Source organism: Mustela erminea, chromosome 11 (assembly GCF_009829155.1).
Source record: "Mustela erminea isolate mMusErm1 chromosome 11, mMusErm1.Pri, whole genome shotgun sequence".
NCBI classification, from domain to species: Eukaryota; Metazoa; Chordata; class Mammalia; order Carnivora; family Mustelidae; genus Mustela; species Mustela erminea.
This window is the reverse complement of record NC_045624.1, coordinates 102,150,475-102,172,496: the sequence shown is the minus strand read 5'-3', so window position 1 is coordinate 102,172,496 and position 22,022 is coordinate 102,150,475. Positions and strand designations below refer to the sequence as shown.

At 41.2% G+C, this 22,022-nt stretch overlaps 1 protein-coding gene across 6 annotated transcripts in view; it reads left to right on the top strand.

Moving 5' to 3' along the window:
• HECW1 (HECT, C2 and WW domain containing E3 ubiquitin protein ligase 1) overlaps window positions 1–22,022 on the top strand; it is a 460,363-nt gene that overhangs the window by 273,739 nt on the left and 164,602 nt on the right. The window lies entirely within an intron of this gene.

Sequence of the window (22,022 nt, the reverse complement as noted above, 5' to 3'; positions counted from 1 at the left end):
CAGCAATCAGACAACAAAAAGAAATAAAAGGTATTTAAATTGGCAAAGCAGAAACCAAACTCTCACTCTTCGCAGATGGCATGATACTTTAAGTGGAAAATCCAGAAACCTTCACCCCCAAATTGCTAGAACTCATACAGGAATTTAGCAAAATGGCAGGAAATAAAATCAATGCACATAACTCAGTTGCATTTCTACAGACTAACAATAAAGACAAAAGAAAGCAAAATTAAGGAGTTGACCCCATTTATAATTGCACCAAAAATCATAAAATAACCTAGAAATAAACCTAACCAAAGAGGCAAAGGATCTGTGCTGAGAAAACTATAGAACACTAATAAAAGAAACTGAGGGAGATGCAAAGAAGTGGAAAAACATTCCATGGATTGGAAGAACAAATATTGTTAAAATGTCTTTGCTACTCAGAACAGTCTACAAATTTAATGCAGTCTCTATCAAAATACCATTGACACTTTTCACAGAACTGGAACAAATAATCCTAAAATTTATATGGAACCAGAAAAGACCCCCAAATAGCCAAAGGAATGTTGAAAAAGAAAACTAAAGCTGGTCACATCACAATTCCAGACTTCAAGCTCTATGACAAAGCTGTAATCATCGAGAGATGAGAGATGGCACAAAAACAGACCCATAGATCTATGGAACAGAATAGAGAACCAAGAAATGGTTCTCAACTCTATGGTCAACTAATCTTTGACAAGCCGGAAAGAACATCCAATGGAAAAGGACAGTTTCTTCAATAAATGTTGCTGGGAAATTGAATAGCCACATGAATTTAAGGCACTGTGGCTGAACAGGAAGCCAGGGCCAACCAACACTTGTAGATCTGGCTCTTCCCAGATGCTGTCTTATAGAATTTCAAAAAGTCAGAATCCATTCCTTGCATTTTAATGCAGACAGATAATTACTTTTTGTCCTTTGCAGTTTTTCTGTGTTGCTTTCGACAAAGGTGGCAGAAACCCTAAAATTAATAAAGTCTTCAGGCATGTTGCCGTGGTATCAAGGCCCTTATATGTGTTTACACCAAAGGGAAGTCATAATTGTCAGGCAGCTCTAGGATCTAAAGTGGAAGTCTGATCCTCGATTTTCTTATACCTCTCCCAGGGCTGTGGATAATTTCTCCTCCCACATTCTTGACTGCAGCCATGTTTTATGAAAAATGGTACTCTGTCTGCATTTCAGAGGAGGTCAGTAGAATCTTAGCATTGATGCTTTGATGTATGTGTGTGTGTGTGTGTGTGTGTGTGTGTGTGTGTGTGCCCGTGTCTGTACATGTGTACATGCGCAGGCACACACCTTTTTAAGCTAATAGGAGTAGGAATTTTTATTATTTATACATCCAAATAGATACATTTCTATATAGTCACTAACAGGTTGTTGAGATTTCCTTGTAACTGGAGCCAATTTAATTTTATTGGCCAAGTATACAATATATGTGTATTACACTTTCAGATTAAAAAAAAACTTGCTTAAAATTGCTAACATTAAGTTTTTTTTTTAATCTAGCTATTTGAAATCATTATTCTTTCTCTTTTGAGACCCTTTCTAGCTATGTCTAACTCTTTAGTTTGCCTTTTCTTAAGGACTTAAAGAGCTAATAATATAAGGTGATTTTGTTGGATGAGGGAAAAGGGGACTTCTCAGGAGGAAGTTTATTCAAGAGCAGGAGAATCTGACTTTTCAAAGAGCTACTCTGTAACCTGGAACAATCCTGTGGTTTATGGTGTGCTCCCAGATAACCTGTCTTAGGAAGAATCTGTATTGTTCTCTCAGACATTCCAATGGTGCATGATGAAGCACTTTGAACTAAAAAGGACATATGGGCAACATACATCCCAGGTATAGAACACAGGGGGCCAATTATTGTTTCTGGGTGTGCATGTGTGTGTGTGTGTGTGTGTGCCTGAGTCTGTACACATGTACATGTGTGGGCACACACCTTTTTAAGCTAATAGGAGTAGGGAAACAGAGTTGGATTCAAATCCCTGCTCTCTGACCTACCAACTGTATGTCTTTGAAGCTGGGAATAAGATACCCAAACCCAACAGTTGTATGGGCATTTTTTCCTTTACTCCTTCATATATTTAGTTCTCACTCTTAAAATTTTAAAAACAATAATATAGGGGGAAATATGGAATAAAGAAACAGATAATACCATTTTTGTCATAATTTTTCTTCTTACTTGGATTGTACATGTTAAAATTGGCCTGATGCTTTCCTCATTCATTGCCAAATATTAAAATATCCAATTACCCTGTATTTCCCAAACAATACACAGGGATATAAAAACAAAAACTGAATTGGGTTCATACTCCTGGTCAGCAGGGTTATTCATGTAGAGTTAGGGTCCAGAACTCTGGACATGATGGGTCCAGGATTTGTCTTCTCTGGGTTTCTAAGTCTGTGTATCTGCATGGACAAAAGTCAGTGGCCACTGTTCTTATCATCCAGAGTTGTACTATGATATGGGGCTGAAAGGCAGTTCTGTTGTTATTCTTGATGATATGATGGTTTCCATATCACACAAAAGAAATCTCTGAGCCACCCTCTGGCTTCTCCGTTCCTAACACCAATCTACTCCAGCCATGGAGTCCCATGCTTCTGTTCCACACCTTCATACCACCAGTGACAGCATCACTTCCAAATTCTCAGTTCCAAGAGTACATGACTCTTGGGCCATCCTCTCCCTACTTTGCAGCGAACTTCTCCACCCTGCGTATTGCACTCATGTTTTCTCCTCCCTGGCTGAGATTCTACCATATATCACTCCAATCTGTTGCTTGCCCCTTTCATCGCTGTGTCACTGTCACGTGGCTAAACCCAGTCCTGGTTAAGCCCAATTCCATCTACTCTTTACTTGCTTCTAGGAAGCAGAAGAATCTTCCATTAGTCTCTGACCACAAACCTCAGGGGCCCTTTAGTACTCCCCAGAAGCACTCTGCCTTTCCCACACTTAGAGAAGGCTATTTCACATTTTCTTCTTTTTCCTCAAACCTCAACACTCCTCCACTGTCAGTTGATTACCTGTCTTCCTTCATTGAGAAAATGGAGGCAATCAGAACACAACCAGCTGGCACCCACACTACAGCAGGGTTATTCATGTAGAGTTAGGGTCCAGAACTCTGGACATGATGGGTCCAGGATTTGTCTTCTCTGGGTTTCTAAGTCTGTGTATCTGCATGGACAAAAGTCAGTGGCCACTGTTCTTATCATTCAGAGTTGTACTATGATATGGGGCTGAAAGGCAGTTCTGTTGTTATTCTTGATGATATGATGGTTTCCATATCACACAAAAGAAATCTCTGAGCCACCCTCTGGCTTCTCAGGTCTACTAGCCTGCCTGCATGTGGGCAATGCCCCCTCCTGTTATTGCTGCCATTTCAGCCTCTGCATGTGTGCAGCGCCCTATCCCATCTTGCCTTCTAAGAAACTCATGCTGAAAGTAGTATCTGGCTCTTGCATAGTCAGTTCTTCCCCTACTGGAGCTTTCCCAAGCCATCACATGACATTCCTGCTCAAAACTGACTTTTTCCCCAAACAACATTCTTGCCATAGCCTTCAAGTTCTAGATGGTCTACCCTTAGATGGTCAGCCTACTGCCACCTCCTTGTTTTCCATTTAGTTCTAGCCTCACTGGTTGTCCTTCTGACTCTTGAATATAGCAAGGGCCTCAGGGCCTTTTGCACTTCCTATTTCTCTGCTTAGAATATTTCCCCAAATATTGAAATGGGATACTCTCTCTCTTAATTTAGGATTTTTCTCAACGTACCTCCACAGAGAAAGCTTCTGTAACCACCCAAAGTGAAATCTTTGTTCCCCACACACCCCTATGCTTTGTTTGGGATTGTGTTATAATTTGTCTGTGTTTGCTTCCATGTTAAAGGGTAACCTCCAGGGTCATGGAGGCACCTGCCTGTGCTATTAGGAGCTGTTTCCCAGTGCCAGGTAGAACAATATCTAGCATGTAAGAGGGCCTTCATAAAACATTTGTACCCAGTAAGCTTGGGTCTGAGCCCTGGCTCAGACACTTAACTTGGTGGCCTTGGACAAGTTACTAAACTTCATTGATACTCAATGATATAGGTAAGTGATAAAAATGGACCCACTTCACAGGACTGTTGGAAGGATGTCTGAGGGATGAAATGGCGCCTGTGACACTTTCAGTACTAGTTTATCAGGTAATGTGCCTGCAGTAAGGATTAATTCATATTATGATGAGCATGAGCTAATCCTGAAACCATTTCTCTCTGGGACTGCTTCAGCTCTCTGGTTGCAAAATACATAGACTTCAGTATCAGTAGAATAGAGAGAAGCTAAATGCATGTTTGGATAATATACGGAAAGTCTGAAAATGCCAAAAGTAATGAGTTAGTACCTGTAAGCAAGAGTTTAATTCTTTCGTTAAAGATGTTTTCTTCAAAAGAATTTACTGGCCCTAGAATAGTACCCATGAGATGGATGGTTGGATGGATGAATGGATGGATGAATCGATGGTTGGATGGATGGATGGATGGATGGATGGTTGGATGGATGGGGATTGTTCCAAATGATGGCTGAGTTATGGGTTTTATTTTAACAAATATTTGTAAGAAAAGAACTAGATCAGAAGTAGTATGGATTACTTGTAGTGCACAATTGAGTCTTGTTTAGAGACCTTGTCTTTAAAGATCACAGTTTAGGCAACTAGAAGGAGGGCCTTGGCTTTCTATAAAGCCCTGGGGAATGCAGAGGTGTGAAGTAGGTATGAGGTTAGTGGATGCTGAGCAGTCTCTAATGAAAGAGCAAGAACTCTCCTGCCATATGTGAGAGAAAGGTTAGTACCCACTCATCACATGATTCTGCAAAGTGTAGGCAGCAGGAGGCCCCCAATGCATCTGGAGAGTAGGAAGCTGCTCCTCAAGGGCCCTGTGATGGCAGAGTGCCTGGGGACCAACAGCAAGCCCATCCTTGGATGTTAGCAGGCTCTTCCTAGTTTCTCTTGGAAAATGAGTATCCCTGTGGCATGTCATGTGCCAAAAGGCATTATACTAGAGAGAGGCAGATACGTTTGTTTGCCCAAACATAAATACCTTTTTACATGAGAATGCATCCTAGAAATGTTAGAGCAAGTTAGCAAGGGGGAAATGGTTTGTGTGGAAGCAAAGTCATTTTATAGGTATCTTTTCAGGAGCATCTTTCATTTGGTGAGGGGTACATACTGTCACAGTTTCACCAAACACTGCCCATCCCTCCCTGGGTGATCACTCACATTGCTGGTCTGCTCAGTCCAAGGGAGTAGATGGTGACAAAGAGCTCCATGCAGAATGCAGTCCTTTTCTTTCACCAGCAGAAATAGCTGCTGACATAGTCCCCATGATTTCATTTAACCAGAGGTTTTCAGGTAATTAATTTAACAGCTGTTTTCAAAAAGCAGAATTAAAGCCGTTCTCTTTTTCCCCTCCAACCTCACAGATTTAGATGCAAAGACCTAACTATTGGTGCGCCTGTCTTCTTAGCTACTGGTGGTGGTAAAGTACAAAACCGAGGTCTGAAAGGACAGCGGATTTGAGGAGTTTTATAACCTGTTAGAACAAGATTCTAAATTCCAAGAGGATACAAAGACAGAGAGGTTCAGTACAGGGCTCCTCTCTTTCCCTGAGCATTCTTGTTTACCACTTAATGGAGCAAGGTCCTCTCCTCCACACTGTTGTCCTATCACACTGTTGGGACCCTCATCATGCTTCACCTGGGCCCTTGCAGCTGCCTCAGTGTTGTGGCTTCTGACCTCGTGGCTCGCAGCCTGAGGTGTAACCTAGACTCACCAGGGGAGCTTTAAGGATGAATGTCCTTGCCACACCCAGAGGGTCCACCTCCTTGGGTCTGGAGAGCCTGGATGTAGGTACAGAAATGCCCTGCACATCAGCCTCCGGGCTATGACCATGGGAGCCTTTGGAGCACAATCTAAGCTTTGAGCTCCCGTCCAGAACATTACCATGCTTCTGCAATGAGTATGTCTTCCTTTCTGAAGTGAATCAGATCATTTAAATACAAAGTTATTCACCAAAAAATAAAACCAAACATTCACTGGCTCTCTCTTGCCTATCGGTAAAGGTCAAGTTCCTAAACATATACCACAATAAAAAAGAAATAAAAATAAAGCATACATTTAAATGTCCCAAACCTGGCAACACCAGCCTCAACTTTCTGATGCTGCAGAGTCTCAGGGACACCATGCTTTCCAGCTCAGGGCTGGGGCCGTGCTGGCAGCTCCCAGAACACCAGGCTAGTTTGCATCACTCTGCCTTTGCTGCAGCGGTTCTGTCTGCCTACAGCCTCCTTCCTCCCTTACCTCCCTTGGCTCATTCCGCCTCATCCAGCGATACCCAGTTCAGGAGTATTCAGCTCCAGAGCAAACCTGGGCCATACCTCCAGCTGCACAGGATTGAAGCAGTCCATTGCCTGTCAGAAGATCAGCTCCCTAATGGAAAATGCCAAGTACCCCATGGCACTCGAGGGCTGCAGGAGAGAGATTTGGGGGTGGACCCCCTGGCTCTGCCTCTCCCTCTGCCACTCTCCCCTTCGTGTACTTTTGTGGCACCTTTCCCTGACTTTTTTCCCCTGGCTTTCAGAGTGTGCTCTGGCATGATTTGGTTTTAGTGAAAGTGTAGTCTGTCAGTGCATAAAGCACACAAAATGATTGATTTGAAAGACTGATGAACAATGAAATAATTGTTACTTAAGGGGAGGGTATCATTCAAGGAGACTAGAGAAGTTTTATACATTTATGTATACAGACAGATACACATGTACATACATATACATGTTTATAATATACAACATAAGTTATTCTGTATGCTATATGAGGTTTTATACACACATAGGTATTTCTGAAAAGTTGAGAAACACAGAATAAATTCTTTTTTAGATAGTAGGTTGGTTATATTTCCAAGTGATACAATTAACATATTTACCCTCTAAACACCTTTCCAGGTATTTTAAATTTAAAGCGGTGTCTCCAGTTGTTAATCATGAACTGTCAATTTCGTGCCCCTACAAAGTGTTCTAAGAGTCTGGAAACACAGGGAAAAGTGTGTGTGTGTGTGTGTGTGTGTGTGTGCGCGCGCGCACACACATGCCCTGCCTTGCTCCAAGGAGGATCTCAGGCTACTAACAGAATACACAAGCAGTGAAGGGTGGGGCTCCTGGGTCAGGTTCCTGTGCTCAGGACCATGGTGGGCACACATTTTACAAGGGCTGTGGTGGGGGCTGATAGCTCTGTATCAAGTGGTCCTTGCTAACAGGAGAACAAGTCCAGTTACACAGTTCATGGTTTACCAGGGATGAAAACTGGCCACAGCTGCTCAGGAGAAGTACATCTGTTGGTTCTAAGAAAGGGCAGATATTTTTCACAAGGCAAGAAAAATGTGTGGAAAATGAGCTCTGGCTCATAAAGGAAATAGAGTGAAGAAGGTTGTGTTAGTCTTCTATTGTTGTGTAATGAATGACCACAAAGCTAGCAGCTTAAAACAGCACAGATTAGCTCACAGTTCTGAAGGTCAGAAGTCCCACACATGGTGGCTGCATTCTCTGCTCAGTGGATCGCAGGTAAATACAAAATCAAGGCATCAGCCAGGCTGAGTTCTCATCTGGGAGTTCAAGGGGAATTCTGCTTTCAAGCCCAGTCTTGCTGAAGAACTCAGTACCTCGTGATTGTAGTTCCTGTTTCCTTGGTGGCTCTTCAAGCTAGCAATAGTGCATCAAATCCTTCTCACTCTGAAACTCTGACTCTCTCTTTCTCTCTGCGTTCGGACCCAAATTTAAAGGGTTCATTGATTAGATTAGATGCACCATATTATCTCTGCCTCTCAAAGTCAACTGTGACATATCCCATCACCTAATCATGGGATTATGCAGGGCTGGTATACCAGAGGCAGGAAACCTTGAGGCCCCCGGAAACTCTTGCCTGGTCCAAGAAAACTCTTAGGCCCCTTCTTTCCTGCCACAAGGCTTAAAAGGGCCCCTTCAGGACTCCCAGTTTTAGGGGTTAAAGATGGGGGAGGAAAGAGACAAGCCAAACCAACTCAACGGGAGTTCCTAACTACCCACAATATGTAGATGTTCACTCCCAGGATGCACATGGTCTCTGAGGAAACAGAGCTGGCACCCTTCCTTCCCCATGAGCTGCCAAGTAACTTGCCCTTAGTCCAGCTTTACCACAAAGTAACCAGGGAGATGCTCAAAACTCCCTATAGGCTTCCCCTATCTTCTGATGGAACCTTTCCAGAAGTTCTGCCCACCACCACCTCCCTGCCTGCTGCAGCTCTGTGACCCCTAATCTCAACCTGTGACCCTTCATCCTAGACCCATGGTCCCTCAGATCAGCTCCAAAATAAGCAAGATGTGCTCATCCGCTGTCTGGGCCAACTGAAGAGCGTAGAAGCTAACACAAGCTTAGTGCATAGTTGCTTCTATTTTTCTATTTCATGAAGGCCAAGATGATTAAAATAGCAGCTTAACATGAATTTGTTGGAAAACTGAGGATAGAAAAATATGGACAAGATTCCAAGTACATTAAATTAATTCAGATGAGTGTGGCATAGCAGACAATGCATTTGTTGACCTGAGGTAGATTTATAAGAGAGTCTGGCAGAGCAGAAAACTGGCTCAGACATGCAGAAGGCCTGGAGGCAGCTTTCAGACTACCTTGTGGTCATGTCTCTTTTTTAGAGCCAGCCAAGCTGATGCCTCGATTGACCTCTTTATGCTTCATGTTCTTCATTGAAGAGTAAAGAATCAAATATTAGATAACCCACTAACATAATACTTAACAATAAAAAGCCAGAGGCTCAAAAACAAGTCACAGTATAAATAACAATACTGGCCTCATTGAGAGCTTCTACTGTGTGCCAGCCTTTGTGCTGAGTGTTTCATGTGCACCTCATTCAGGTCTCGGGAAAACTCTGAGAGGAGGTTCCATTCTGGCCTCCATTTGGCAGAAAGGGAACATGAGACTCAGACTGAGTTGATTGTCTTGCCTTGGGCCACACACTGAAGAGAAGCCAGCAGAGAAGGGGGTGTACAGACTGGCTTGAGCTGTCAACACCCAATAGAACACCTGCTTATCACAACCTCCATACTTTTTTTGGTGAAATGTGAGAGCAAGAAACAAACTGTGGGAGTAGTGTCATCAAGGTGGTGGTATAGGAGATTGTAGCTTCTGTCACCCCACAAGCATCCACAATTAGCTGCCCATGAGCAGAAACAGCTCTGGGGGAGCTGTGGAGTCCACATAAGAAACTTCAGCAATGCAGTGACCAAAAATCCTAAGAATAATCACACAAGAATAGAAGAAAGACAGCTTTCGCAGCATTGTCATCTCCATTCCCAGGCTGACACTGCTTAGCACCCCAGGGATGCTGAGGGAAGCCCCCAATAGAAGGAGTTCCCCTCTCTGGGAAAGGAAGAACAGGTGAGTGTCCCCAGTATTTTAGGGCACAACACAAAGGTCGCACTTGGATTTTACCGCACCCAGACCAGCAAAGCTGAGCTGTATAGAGCTAGCTAGGAACAAGGAAGGAAAATAAGGACTACCAATAGCAGCACGCAGCAGGAACGATCATGATTCACAGTGACCTGCTCTATAGACAAACCGAGCAGCTTCCATTACTGTAAAAGGAATTAATGACCAGCTCATCTGTGGCATAACTCCTCCAGATTTTACCAGCTTTTGCCCCATAAGTACTTGTGTCTGCCCGTGCAAACGATCACGGTCTGTCTTAGCTCACTCTACCCCCTTCCACCAGAGCCTGCAAACCACACCGGGAGCCAGCCTAGGCCTCTGCATCTGTTGCAAATGCAAGATGCCACCCTTGAGCCCCATGGCTGACCTTCATCACTGTGTGTGCCAAAAACTGTAATAAGAAACAAAGGTCATCATATAATTACAAAGGGGTCTATTTATAGCATCTGTCTACCATCTATATCTATATATCTATATTTATATATTAAACAACACATTTTTAAACAACCAGTGGGCCAAAGAAGAAATCAAAAGAGAAATTTAAAAATCCCTTGAAACAAATGAAAATGAAAATACAACATATCAAAACCTGTAGAATGCTGCAAAAGCCATTTTAAGAAGGACTTTTATAGTGATAAATGTTGACATTAAGAAAAAAAAGATCAAATAAACAACCTAAATTTATACTTTAAAGGAACTAGGGAAAAAAAGAACTAAGCCCAAAGTTAGCAGAAAAAAGAAATAACAAAAATCCCAGCAGAAATAAATGAAAAAAGACCAACAAAACTATAGAAAAGACTAACAAAACTAAGAACTAATTTTTTGAAAAGATAAACAAAATCCACAGACCTTTAACTATGCTAAGGAAAAAAAGAAAGAAAGAAAACTGAAATAATAAAATCAGAAATGAAAGAGGAGACATTCTAATACCTCAAAAATTCAGAAGCTAATAAGTGATGACTGTGAATATTTATACACTAACAAATTTGATAACCTAGAAGAAATGGAGAAATTCCTAGAAACATACAACCTACCAAAACTGAATCATGAAGAAATAGAAATCTAAACAGATCAATAATAGGTAAGGGGATTGAATCAGTAATCAAAAACTTTCCAAGAGATCCCAGGATCAGATGGTTTCATTGGTTTTTCCTATCAAACATTTAAAGAAAAATGAACACCAGTGCTCTTCAAACTTTAAAAAAAAAAAAAAAATGAAGAGGAGGGAACACCCCCAAACTCATTTTACAAGGCCAGCAATACCCTAAAACCAAAGCCAGATAAGGACACTATAAGAAAGAAAACTGCAAACCAATATCTTTGATGAATATAGATGCAAAAATCCTCAACAACATATTCGCAAACAGAATTTAACAGTACACTAAAGGGATCATACAGTATGATCAAAGTGGGATTTATCCTTCGGATGCAAGAATGGTTCTACATATGCAAATCAATCAATACGTAAAATAAATATTAATAGAATGAAAGATAAACATCGTGATCAAGTCAGTAGATGCAGAAAAAGCATTTGATAAAATACACCATCCTTTCATGGTAAAAAAAAAAAAATGGGCAGAACATACCTCAGTGTAATAAATGCTATATATAACAAACCCACAGTGAAAGGCCAAAATGAAAGGTTGAAAGATTTTCCTTTAAGATCAAGAATAAGATAAGGGTCCCCATTCACATAGTATTGGAAGTCCTAGCCAAAATAATCAGGCAAGAAAAAGAAATAAATGCATCTTAATTGGAAAAGAAAAAGTAAAATTTGTATGTTTGTAATGATACAGTCTTTTTAAGGTGGTGGCTGGGTGGCTCAGTGTGCTAAGCATCTGCCTTTGGCTCAGGTCATGATCTCAGGTTCCTGGGATCAAGTCCCTCATCAAGCTCTTTATTCAGCTTGCTTCTGCCTCTCACTCTGTCCCTGTGCTCTCTCTCTCTCTCAAATAAATAAATGAAATCTTAAAAAAAAAAAAAACACATGATCTTATATATAGAAAATCTTGAAGACCACACCAGAAAACTCTTAGAACTAATCACTCAGTGAATTCAGTAAAGTTGGAGGATACAGAATTAACATATGTACATCAATTCTTTCTATATACTATCAGAAAATGCCAAAGAAATAAGGGGGAAAAAATACCACTTAAAATAACATCAAAAACAAATACTTAGAAATACATTTAACCAAAGAAGTAAAAAGTGTGCACTGAAAAGTATGAGGCTTTGATGAGAGGAATTAAAGAAGACACACAAAAAAATAGATATTTCATGTTCATGGAGCAAAAGAATTAATGCTATTAAACACCCATAACTACCCAAAGGAATGGATAGATTCAGTGCAATTTTTATCCAAATTCCAATAGCACTTTTCAAAGAAATAGAAAAAACAATCCTAAAATTTGTATGGAACCACAAAGGACCCAAAATAATCAAAGAAATCCTAAGAAAGAACAAAGCTGGAGATACTACACTTCCTGATTTTGAACTATACTACAAAGCTATAGTAATCAAAACAGGATGGCACTGGCATACACAAAGAAACGTAGACTGATGGAAAAGAAACAACAGCTCAGACATAAACCTTTATATATATAGTCAACTAATATTGACAAGGAAGCCATGAATCCTCAATGTAGAAAGGATCGTTTTTTCTTCAATAAATGGTATTGGGGAAACCACATGCAGAAAAAATGAATTAGACCTATATCTCCTACCATTCACAAAAATTAACTCAAATGGATTAAAAACTTTAGTGAAATACCAGAATCCATACAATTCCTCAGAAAAAACATATAGAAAAAGTTCCTTGATCTTGTCTTGGCAATGATATGTTGGATAGGACACCAAAAGTACAGGCAACAGAGCAAAATCAACGATAAAGCAAAAATTAATAAGTGGAACGACATCAAACTAAAAAACTTGTGCACAGCAAAAGAAAAAAATCAACAAAATGAAAAGGAAACCTACAAAGTGGGAGAAAGTACTTGAAGATCATGTTATCTGATAAGGTGCCAGTATCCAAAATATGTAAAGAACTAATGGACCTCAGTAGCCAAAAACAAACCAATTTAAAGATGGGCAGAGGACCTGAATAGACATTTTTCCAAAGGAGAGATACATATGGGCAGCAGACACATGAAAAGATGCTCAATATCACTCATCATTAGGGAAATGCAAATCAAAACCACAATGCACTATCACCTCACACCTATTAAAATGGCCATCACCAAAAAGATGAGATAAATGCTGGTGAGGATGTGGAGAAATAGGAATCCTTGTGCACTGTTGGTGGGAATGTAAATTGGTGCAACCACTCTGGAAAATAGTATGGGTTTCCTAAAAAAATTAAATATAGGGACACTTGGGTGGCTCAGTCAGTTAAATGTCTGCCTTTGGCTCAGGTCGTGCATGATGCCAGGGTTCTGGGATCAAGTCCCACATCAGGCTCCTTGCTCAGCAGGGAGCCTGCTTCTCCTTCTGCCTGCCACTCCCCCTGTTCATGCTCTCCCACCCTCCCTCTTTTCCTCTCTGACAAATAAATAATAAATAAATCTTTAAAAAATTAAAAATAGAATTTCCATATAATCCAGCAATCTCACTTCTGGTGTCTATCCAAAAATATGAAAACAGAATCTTGAAGAGATATCTGCATTGCTGTGTTCATTACAGCATTATTCACAGTAGCCAAGCTCTGGAAACAACCTAAGTGTCCATCAATGAGTACATAGGTAAAGAAAATGTGAGATAAATATAGATATAGGTATATAGATATGTGAATATTACTCAGCCATGAGAAAAAAAGAAATCCTGCCATTTGCAACAACATGGAGGGATCTTGAGAGCATTGTGCTAAGTGAGATAATGCAGACAGAGAAAGACAGATACTGTATGGTATCACCTATATGTGCAATCCAAAAAAGCCAAATTTATGGAAACAGAGTAGTAGAGGGGTGGATTCTATGGGTGGAGAGGTGGGGGATGGTGGGGAGATTTTGGTCAAAGCATACAAATTTTTAATTGTAAGATGAATAATGTTCTGGGGATCTGATGTCGATCATGGTGATTATAGTTAATAATACTACATTATGAACTTGACAGTTACTAGGAGAGTAGATCTTAAATGTCCTCACCACAAAAATGAAATGGTAATTATATGACATGATGGAGGTGTTACCTAAAACTATGGTGGTAATCATTCTGTGGTATATAAGTGTATCAAACCAACACTTTGTATGACTTAAACTTACAAAATCATTTTATGTCGATTATATCTCAAAGCTAGGGGAAAAATAATTTGACAGGATTTCAACAACAAGAAAAACTGGCATATACATCCAATGGATTATTCAGCCATAAAGAGGATTAATCATGGGGAAACCTTTTGATGGTTAATTTTATGTGTCAACTTGACAGGGACACAGGGTGCTCTGATATTTGGTCAAACATTATTCTGGGGTTTTCGTGTGAAGGTACTTTCAGATGAGCTTAACATTTACGTTAATAAACTGAATAAAGCAGATTGCCCCCCCAATGTTGGTGGGCCTCATCCTAGGAACTGAAGATCTAAATAGAAAATAATCCTAACCTTCTGTTGAATGAAAGGGAATTCCTCCTGCCTGACTGCCTTTTAGCTGAGACATCGGTTTTTCCTGCCTTAGGACTCAGACTGAACCGTCAGCCCTTCATGGGTCTTGACTGCTGGCTTTCACACTGGAAATTAACACCATCAGCTCTCCTGAGTCTGCAGCTTGCTGACTGCAGATGTTAGGACTTGTAAGCCTCGAAAAATGTGTGACCCAGTTCCTTATTATATGTGTGTGTATACACATACGCGCATACACACACATACACACATACACACACACACACTGTTGGTTCTGTTTTTCTGGAGAGCCCTGATTCATACAAACCTCAAAAACATTACACTAAATAAAAGAATCCAGTCACAAAAGGCCATATATTGTATGAACCCGTATATGTGAAATATCTAAAATATGTAAATCCACAGAGACAGAAAGTAAATTAGAGGTTTCCTGGGGCTGGGGAGGAGAGAAGAATGGAAAGAAACTGCTCAATGGGCATAAGGTTTAAGATTCCACTCTGAGTCATTAAAATGTCTAAGAAATAGAACAGTGGTCACACAATATTGTGAATATGTTAAATGCTACTGAATTGTTCCATTTAAAATGGTCAATTTTAGGGGCACCTGGGTGGCTCAGTGGGTTAAAGCCTCTGCCTTTGGCTCAGGTCATGATCTCAGGGTCCTAGGATTGAGCCCCACATTGGGCTCTCTGCTCAGTGGGGAGCCTGCTTCTCCCTCTCTCTCTGCCTGCTTATGATCTCTGTCAAATAAAAAATAAAATAAAATGGTCAATTTTAGGGGTGCCTGGGTGGCTAAGTTGGTTAAGCCTCTGCCTTGTGCTCAGGTCATGATCTCAGGGTCTTGGGATCCAGCCCCACATTAGGCTCTCTGCTCAGCGGGGAGCCTGCTTACCTCTCCCCCTCCCTCTCTGTCTGCCTTCCTGCCTGCTTGTGATCTCTCTCTGTCAAATAAATAAAATTTTTTTTTTAAAAAAAGGTCAGTTTTGGGCGCCTGGGTGGCTCAGTGGGTTAAGCCACTGCCTTCGGCTCAGGTCATGATCTCAGGGTCCTGGGATCGAGTCCCACATCGGGCTCTCTGTTCGGCGGGGAGCCTGCTTCCCTCTCTCTCTCTCTCTCTGCCTGCCTCTCCGTCTACTTGTGATCTCTCTCTATCAAATAAATAAATAAAATCTTTAAAAAAAAAAAAAAAAAAGGTCAGTTTTATGTTATGTGAGTTTCACCTCCTAAATTATTTTAAATGAAACAGAAAAAAGTAAAAAATACATACATACATACCCCCCACACCCATGTACATACACACATGCACACATGTGAATATATGATTACATGTGTACACAGTACGTACATGCCCCACACATGTATGTATACCCATACATGTGCGTGTACATGCATACTCCCATGCATATATACATACTACACACATACGTACATACATACATACACACCAAAAGCTTCCAGGGAGCCAAGTTGGTATCACATTTCATGGAATCTAAAATGCCATGGATATTAAGATGCATCATTGATTTTCATACCACCATGATGGAAAAAGCTTCCCAATTACAAGACACATTGATGATTAGCAATACCCCGACTTCACAGCATTAACATGGAAAGCAATGGATATCTTAGGATTGATGAAGGCAGCTCCAAAGAGATGGCCTGGGAAGGTGTGCTACTGCCACTTCTCAGCTTCAGTTGCTTACTCTGGATATTCTGGAAAAGTCTGAAACCCACATTTTAAATAGTTTAATTAAAAAAATATGTTGGAAACTAATTTTTTAAAATTCTATGACTGTATTAGCCAACGAAAACACATCACTAGATCTTACAGCCTGCAGTGTCACTTGTGCTCAGTGATTGCAAGAGTGCCTTTTGTAGGTGGAAGCAGGCAACAGTGATCAGCTCACAGAGAGTAGAGTGGAGGACCCTTCACACACTGAGGGCCTCACTGTTTAGGGGACAGTCATCCAGACCAGGAAGTGAGATCTGCAGAGAGTTGGATTTTTCGTCCCTAATAGATACAGGCTTGAGCACAGCGCATGGGGCCTCCATGGGCCAAGGCATTACAGAACCTGCTTCTGGTGCTTGGAAATAGGATCAAGACAGTTTGAGATAAGAGTTACAGACAAATCAAAGGCATCTTTCTATTACTGTTTGAAAGAAATCGACACTTAAGACTGATGCTTCTCCAAGTGTGGTCCCCTCAGCAGCATTAGCCTCATCTGAGCCTTGGTAGAAATACAGACTCTTGGGCCCTCCCGAAACCTACAAAATCAGACTCTCGGGGATGGGGTCTGGTAATCTATATTTTATGAAGCCCCGCCGGTGATTCTGATGCATTCTAAAGTCAGAGACCTCAGCCCCGGAACAAAGGGAATGACTCAACTATGTCTTAGAATTTGGTAGAGTTTGTTATACGCCTACTTTCAGAATAGTCTACACTACACAAGAAACTATTTTTTAAACAAATAGCTAGAAAAACTAAAAATCATCAGGGAACATCCAGGATTTGCTTACTTCCAGCTAGCATTGCTCTGTACCCAGTCTCCTCATTTTATTTAAGAAAGCCAAATGCGGGGCACCTGGGTGGCTCAGTGGGTTAAGCCACTGCCTTCAGCTCAGGTCATGATCTCAGGGTCCTGGGATCGAGCCCCACATCGGGCTCTCTGCTCAGTGGGGAGCCTGCTTCTTCCTCTCTCTCTGTCTGCCTCTCTGCCTGCTTGTGATCTGTCAAATAAATAAAATCTTAAAAAAAAAAAAAAAAGAAGAAAAGAAAGCCAAATGCCTAGCCTCTCAGCACAGCAGCCCCTTGCCCCCAAGGAGATTTGCTCCTGGTGCTAATGTCTGCAGTCCTGTTTTGCCCAAAGCAGTCAGAGCTAGAAAATCATTCCCCAGTAGTTACATGTTTTGTTCAATTCACACAATGAAAACTAAGAGGAATACCTCATTTTCCAACCCCTCTCTTTTTGCCCAAAGTGATTAGCAGAAGACCCCTGAGATTGAAGGCCATGCCTTGCCTTCAAGGCAATAATGTAGGAGCAGTGGGGACTCTGGAAGCTGACTTGGTGACAGCAGCATCAGAAGGCAGAGAGGAGCAAGCAAAATAACAGAATAGGAGCTGAAGAGTTGAGCAGCCAGACTGGGTCTGAGGAAATGGTCTCACAGGGCTGAAGGGCTCTGTCACAGGTTCTGCAACTCATTCTATTTAAGCCAGAGGGACCATAGATGGATTCATCCCAGGTGCATTTGGGGAAGCCAACAAATTGTTCTGAGCTCAGCTTTCACACTTGTGAACTAGTGATGAGTGAATGATGCTTGACTTGCAAACCATTCTCAGAGTATGTCTAGAAGTACTGGCTCCAGGCTTTGCATGTCACCAGCCTTCATCCCTGTTACTTGTCTCTTGCCCCTTTGATGGGCCTTGTAAGTCTTCCATCACAGGTGTCCCTGGGGTTGGGAAATGGCCTGGAATGTGGCTGACTGTTAGAATTTTATGTTTTATTCTTTTATGCCCCTAAAGATGACTTTGCACTTTAGATTTATAGACCTTTCTGCTGGAGAACTTGGAATGAGTTGCCTAACCACCTCATAATCATATTATGAGGATTCAGTAAGACAAATGTACTTAAAAGTGCTCTATAAACATTTATAATGTGTTTCTTTGTTTATTATTTGCACATTGAACATTTCAGAGACTTGGAGATAGAAAGGAAACTTGGAACTTGGATTTGTTTGCTTTCTTTTTATGTGTTTTTTTGAAGGCAGGTTGGAGGCATATCAGATTAATTATTAGATGGAGGCAAAATATATCGAACTGTATGGAAACCACTGATCTCTGATCTAAAATGGAACCTGTAATTCCCTGCTCTTGGCTGCTAATATGCCACAGCTTGGATAGCTTATTATTGGTAATGCTGTGTTAGCTGGCACCTGATTTTTAAATTCATATTAACAATCATTGAGCCTGCACTTTGCTTTTATAGGAAAATGAGAGTTACCTGGGTTAGGTAAATAAATAAAGGTTCAGGGCCGCCTGGATGGCTCAGTGGGTTAAGCCTCTGCTCAGGTCATGATCTCAGGGTCCTGGGATTGAGCCCCACATCGGGTTCCCTGCTCAGCACAGAGCCTGCTTCCCTTCCTCTCTCTCTGCCTGCCTCTCTACCTACTTGTGATCTCTGTCTCTGTGAAATAAATAAATAAAATCTTTAAAAATAAATAAATAAAGGTTCAGTGAAGTCATGAATTTCAACATCTGGCATCATTGTTGCTTGAATTGTTCTGGAACTGAACACAAACCTTGTCAGCATCTTAGGAGGAAGAGTCATCTACAATTATTTGAGAATAGTTGTGGCTATGTAAATGGAGTTAATGCATTAGAGTTGAACATACTGTGGCCACACCCCTGTTGGAAATGCTGGGGGTGGGCAGTGTGCTACATGGAACTTTTCCAGCTTTTACCTGAGGAAGAAGAGCCAGGTCCAGGACATTTACAGAAACAACTCAGAGTCACCTTTCCCATGCAAAAGAGTTCTTTGAAAACTCCTTTTTTACCTCAAAATGCACACATGTTTTGCATTTGACTTTAAAGCTCTTTATGTTTGTTTTTAAATTAGTTTTACCCCCAATTTTGAGTACAGTGGGTGCTCCACAGCAGATGTCTCCCCGCTGCCCCACCCCGCCCTGGGGCACACTTGCCTACCTCTGGGAAAGAGCAGGCACCTGTCGAGAAACCTCTGTGTTCTCAGAGACTGGGAGACGGAGGATATAGGTTAACACACTCATATGACCGCGTGTTCGAGGCATGCATGTTTCCAGCAAACAGCTACACACCTTCATACTGCTGAAGCAGAGTTCCCCTGCCGGGGTAAAAAGGCCTACTCTCCACTCAATTTTTTGCCTAATTGTGTTTTGGGAGCATGTAACGATGTGGATTCATAATTAGAGCCTTTCAGACAGCAGACCTAAAGAGAAAATGAGAATTTGAGCAGGAGAGATACATCAGAACTAACCCCAAAGCCCTTCCCTCAACCCTAGGAGCCTTCTCCATAGCCTTCGGGAATCTTCTGCACACCACCAATAGATTGGGCTGTGAATCTGTTAAGCCATTTGCCGAGGAGGCTTGTTGTGGAGACATCTTTGTGGAAAACAACCAATGAACTGGCGAGGGCTGCATCCGACGAGGGGCCTCCAGACTAGCACCGGGCGGTTAGGGTAACGGCGAGGCATCACACATGGGAAAGAGCAAAGGGAACTAAGAGAACCTACAGACCTGAGAAGATGCGCAGTCTTCACCTGCCTCTATCACCTCAGTCAAGTGGTTCCAGGGTGAACTCTGGCTGAGTCTTCACACCGTTTTCACAGTCCATAAATGGTAGGGCTTCTATATGTGCAGCAGATCTTTTAACCTCAAACACACTCCTGGAACTCACCTCTACCAAGACGTCAGGATGCAGAACCTTCCTGAAACACGCAAACATTTTTACTTCCTGGAAAATGTTAATCACAGTTACTGTTGGCCACCACGTTCATATTGTCAATCTGGCGCCGAGATGACTGTAAATAATGTTAACAAAAATCCACGAGCTAAGTAGATTTCTGTGGGGTTTTAAATGTGTCTCCTCTGTGAGCTTAGTAGCCTCTGAAAAATACACACTTCTCTCTTTGTCTACAGACCTGATTTTTGCTACCATAAAGATGAAGAAATAGTTTGTAAATATCCTGCATATTTACAAATTTGTAAATATCCTGCATAACGAGCAGAGGAATATTTAAATAGGAAGAAGCAAAATATGTATGCTTCAAACTATCCTTTGCTATGATTGCAGGTTTAAGCTTGTGTTAGCCTGTTATGAAATATGTAGTTTAGTCCTCCACTTTTTAAAAATTGGAATGCACACACTTTAGACTTATAATTCTACAAGTCTTTATTAAAGTATGGTTTCTGTTGTGTCTTCAGTGAACTTATATTCTGAGGAGATAAGCTAGATGTTGGCATCTTTAAACTAGAATTAGGAAGACAGTTGTCATTGTCCTACTCTGGCACGTACAGCAGCGTAAGGGCTTGTGGCTAGCTTATTGAGAGCTCCTATGGCCTTCATCTGGACAGAGGTTTGACAAAGAAGAAAAAAATTACATTAAGGAATTTTGATTTATGCCTAGGTGTATTGGCCACTTCAAGAGTTAGGAGAAGGGTCAAGGCTGAGGACACAGTGTCTGAGCTGTTTGTTGACTTCTCAGGCTCTGTCAGCCAGGCAATGTGAAGACCACACACAGAGCAGGAAGAATCAGGCTTTCCAAATGGAGGGGAGATAATGCCTTGGAACCAGCCCATATTCCCAACCCACAAATCCCAGGCCATGTCTTCCTCTAATTGTTTATTATCAAATGAGATTCAGAGAACAGACCTATCTCTTATCTCACTTGATGCCAAGATCCATTCCATATGCCACTGACATTGATTTCCTCTGCCACAGCCCAGGAGTCCTGAGATGCACCTTGCACTTGGGTCTGAAAACAGGTATACTGAGGAGATTCGCACATTAGCTAAAGCCAAGCACGTAGGCACACCAGGGGCACCAGCTTCAGTGTGAAGAAGGATTCTAGAAATCCCTTTGTACTCTGCTGGGCCAAAGCTGTGAGCCCTAGAGATGCCTAGTCGTTACACTCAAGTCTTACAAAGGCGGCTTGATGGTAGCATATAGTCACACTCTTACAGCATCAAGGATACTGAAAGGCAATAGAAACAGCCCCACAACTTACAACAGAGACTTTGAGCTAGAGGCTGACAAGTTCAAGTTTTCTATCTTCTCCTTTCTCAGGACAGATTATCTTCTAAAAAGTGGACACTTGGGCAGCTGGGCTTAGGTGGCTCAGTTGGTTAAGCCACTGCCTTCAGCTCAGGTCATGATCCTGGAGTCCTGGGATGAAGTCCCACATTGGGCTTCCCCTGTTCTGCAGGGAGCCTGTTTCTCCCTCTCCCTCTACCTCTCCCCCTGCTTGTGTTCTCTCTCTCTCTCTCTCTCTCTCTCTCTCTCTCTGTCGAATAAATAAATAAAATCCTTACAAAAAAAAAGAAGTGGACACTGTATGAATTTGCTTAATAATCTAACTTTTTAAAAATTATTTTCTGCAAATGCAGTGCTTTAAATAGTAAATCTGTGTTGGAATAAATAGTCATGATCATTTCTGAATAGAACTTTCCTAGGAGAAAATGGAAGCAAGGACTTTAGGTGTTCTGATTAATATATTAGCAGATATATATTGAGCAATGCTGGAAAATAAAACATTTTAGCAACTTGACTTGCAAATACTCACCAGACTACAGATAATCCATGTAACAATTATGTTTCTGAAGTTTCCCAGATTAAATAAGAGAGAACTCAAAGTAGTTCTTAATGCTATGCTCAGGCTCTTCCCTAATACACAGAATTTCCTGGAAATCCCTAGATAATAATACAGATTAGAAGAAATGGAGGTACCGCAGTTTTACAGCATACTTTGCTAAATGGAAACACATTATAATTACAGCAGTAAACATCTATTGACCTATATCATTCTGTTTCCTTAGGGTCTGCTTTAATAAATAGTTTTTGCAAATTTGTGAAAAGATGTTGTTTACATAAGTAGTTACAAAGAGCCTCTAATATTACAGTAATTGTGTTTGTTGATTTCCATTACTCTGAAAAATGCCCCTCCTCCCCACTAGCAGATCCTCTATTACTGGGAAAGATATAAGATTGCTAGAAGCTTGTTTTAATCAATAGTAGCCTAATAAAATCACAACACTGCTGTCTTTGTAGACTATAGTTGGAAAAATAACTGTGATTAAGCATGTTTGCTTTGCAGTGTATCTATTTCAATGCTTGTTTTGCTTGTCTCCCATTTTCTTTCT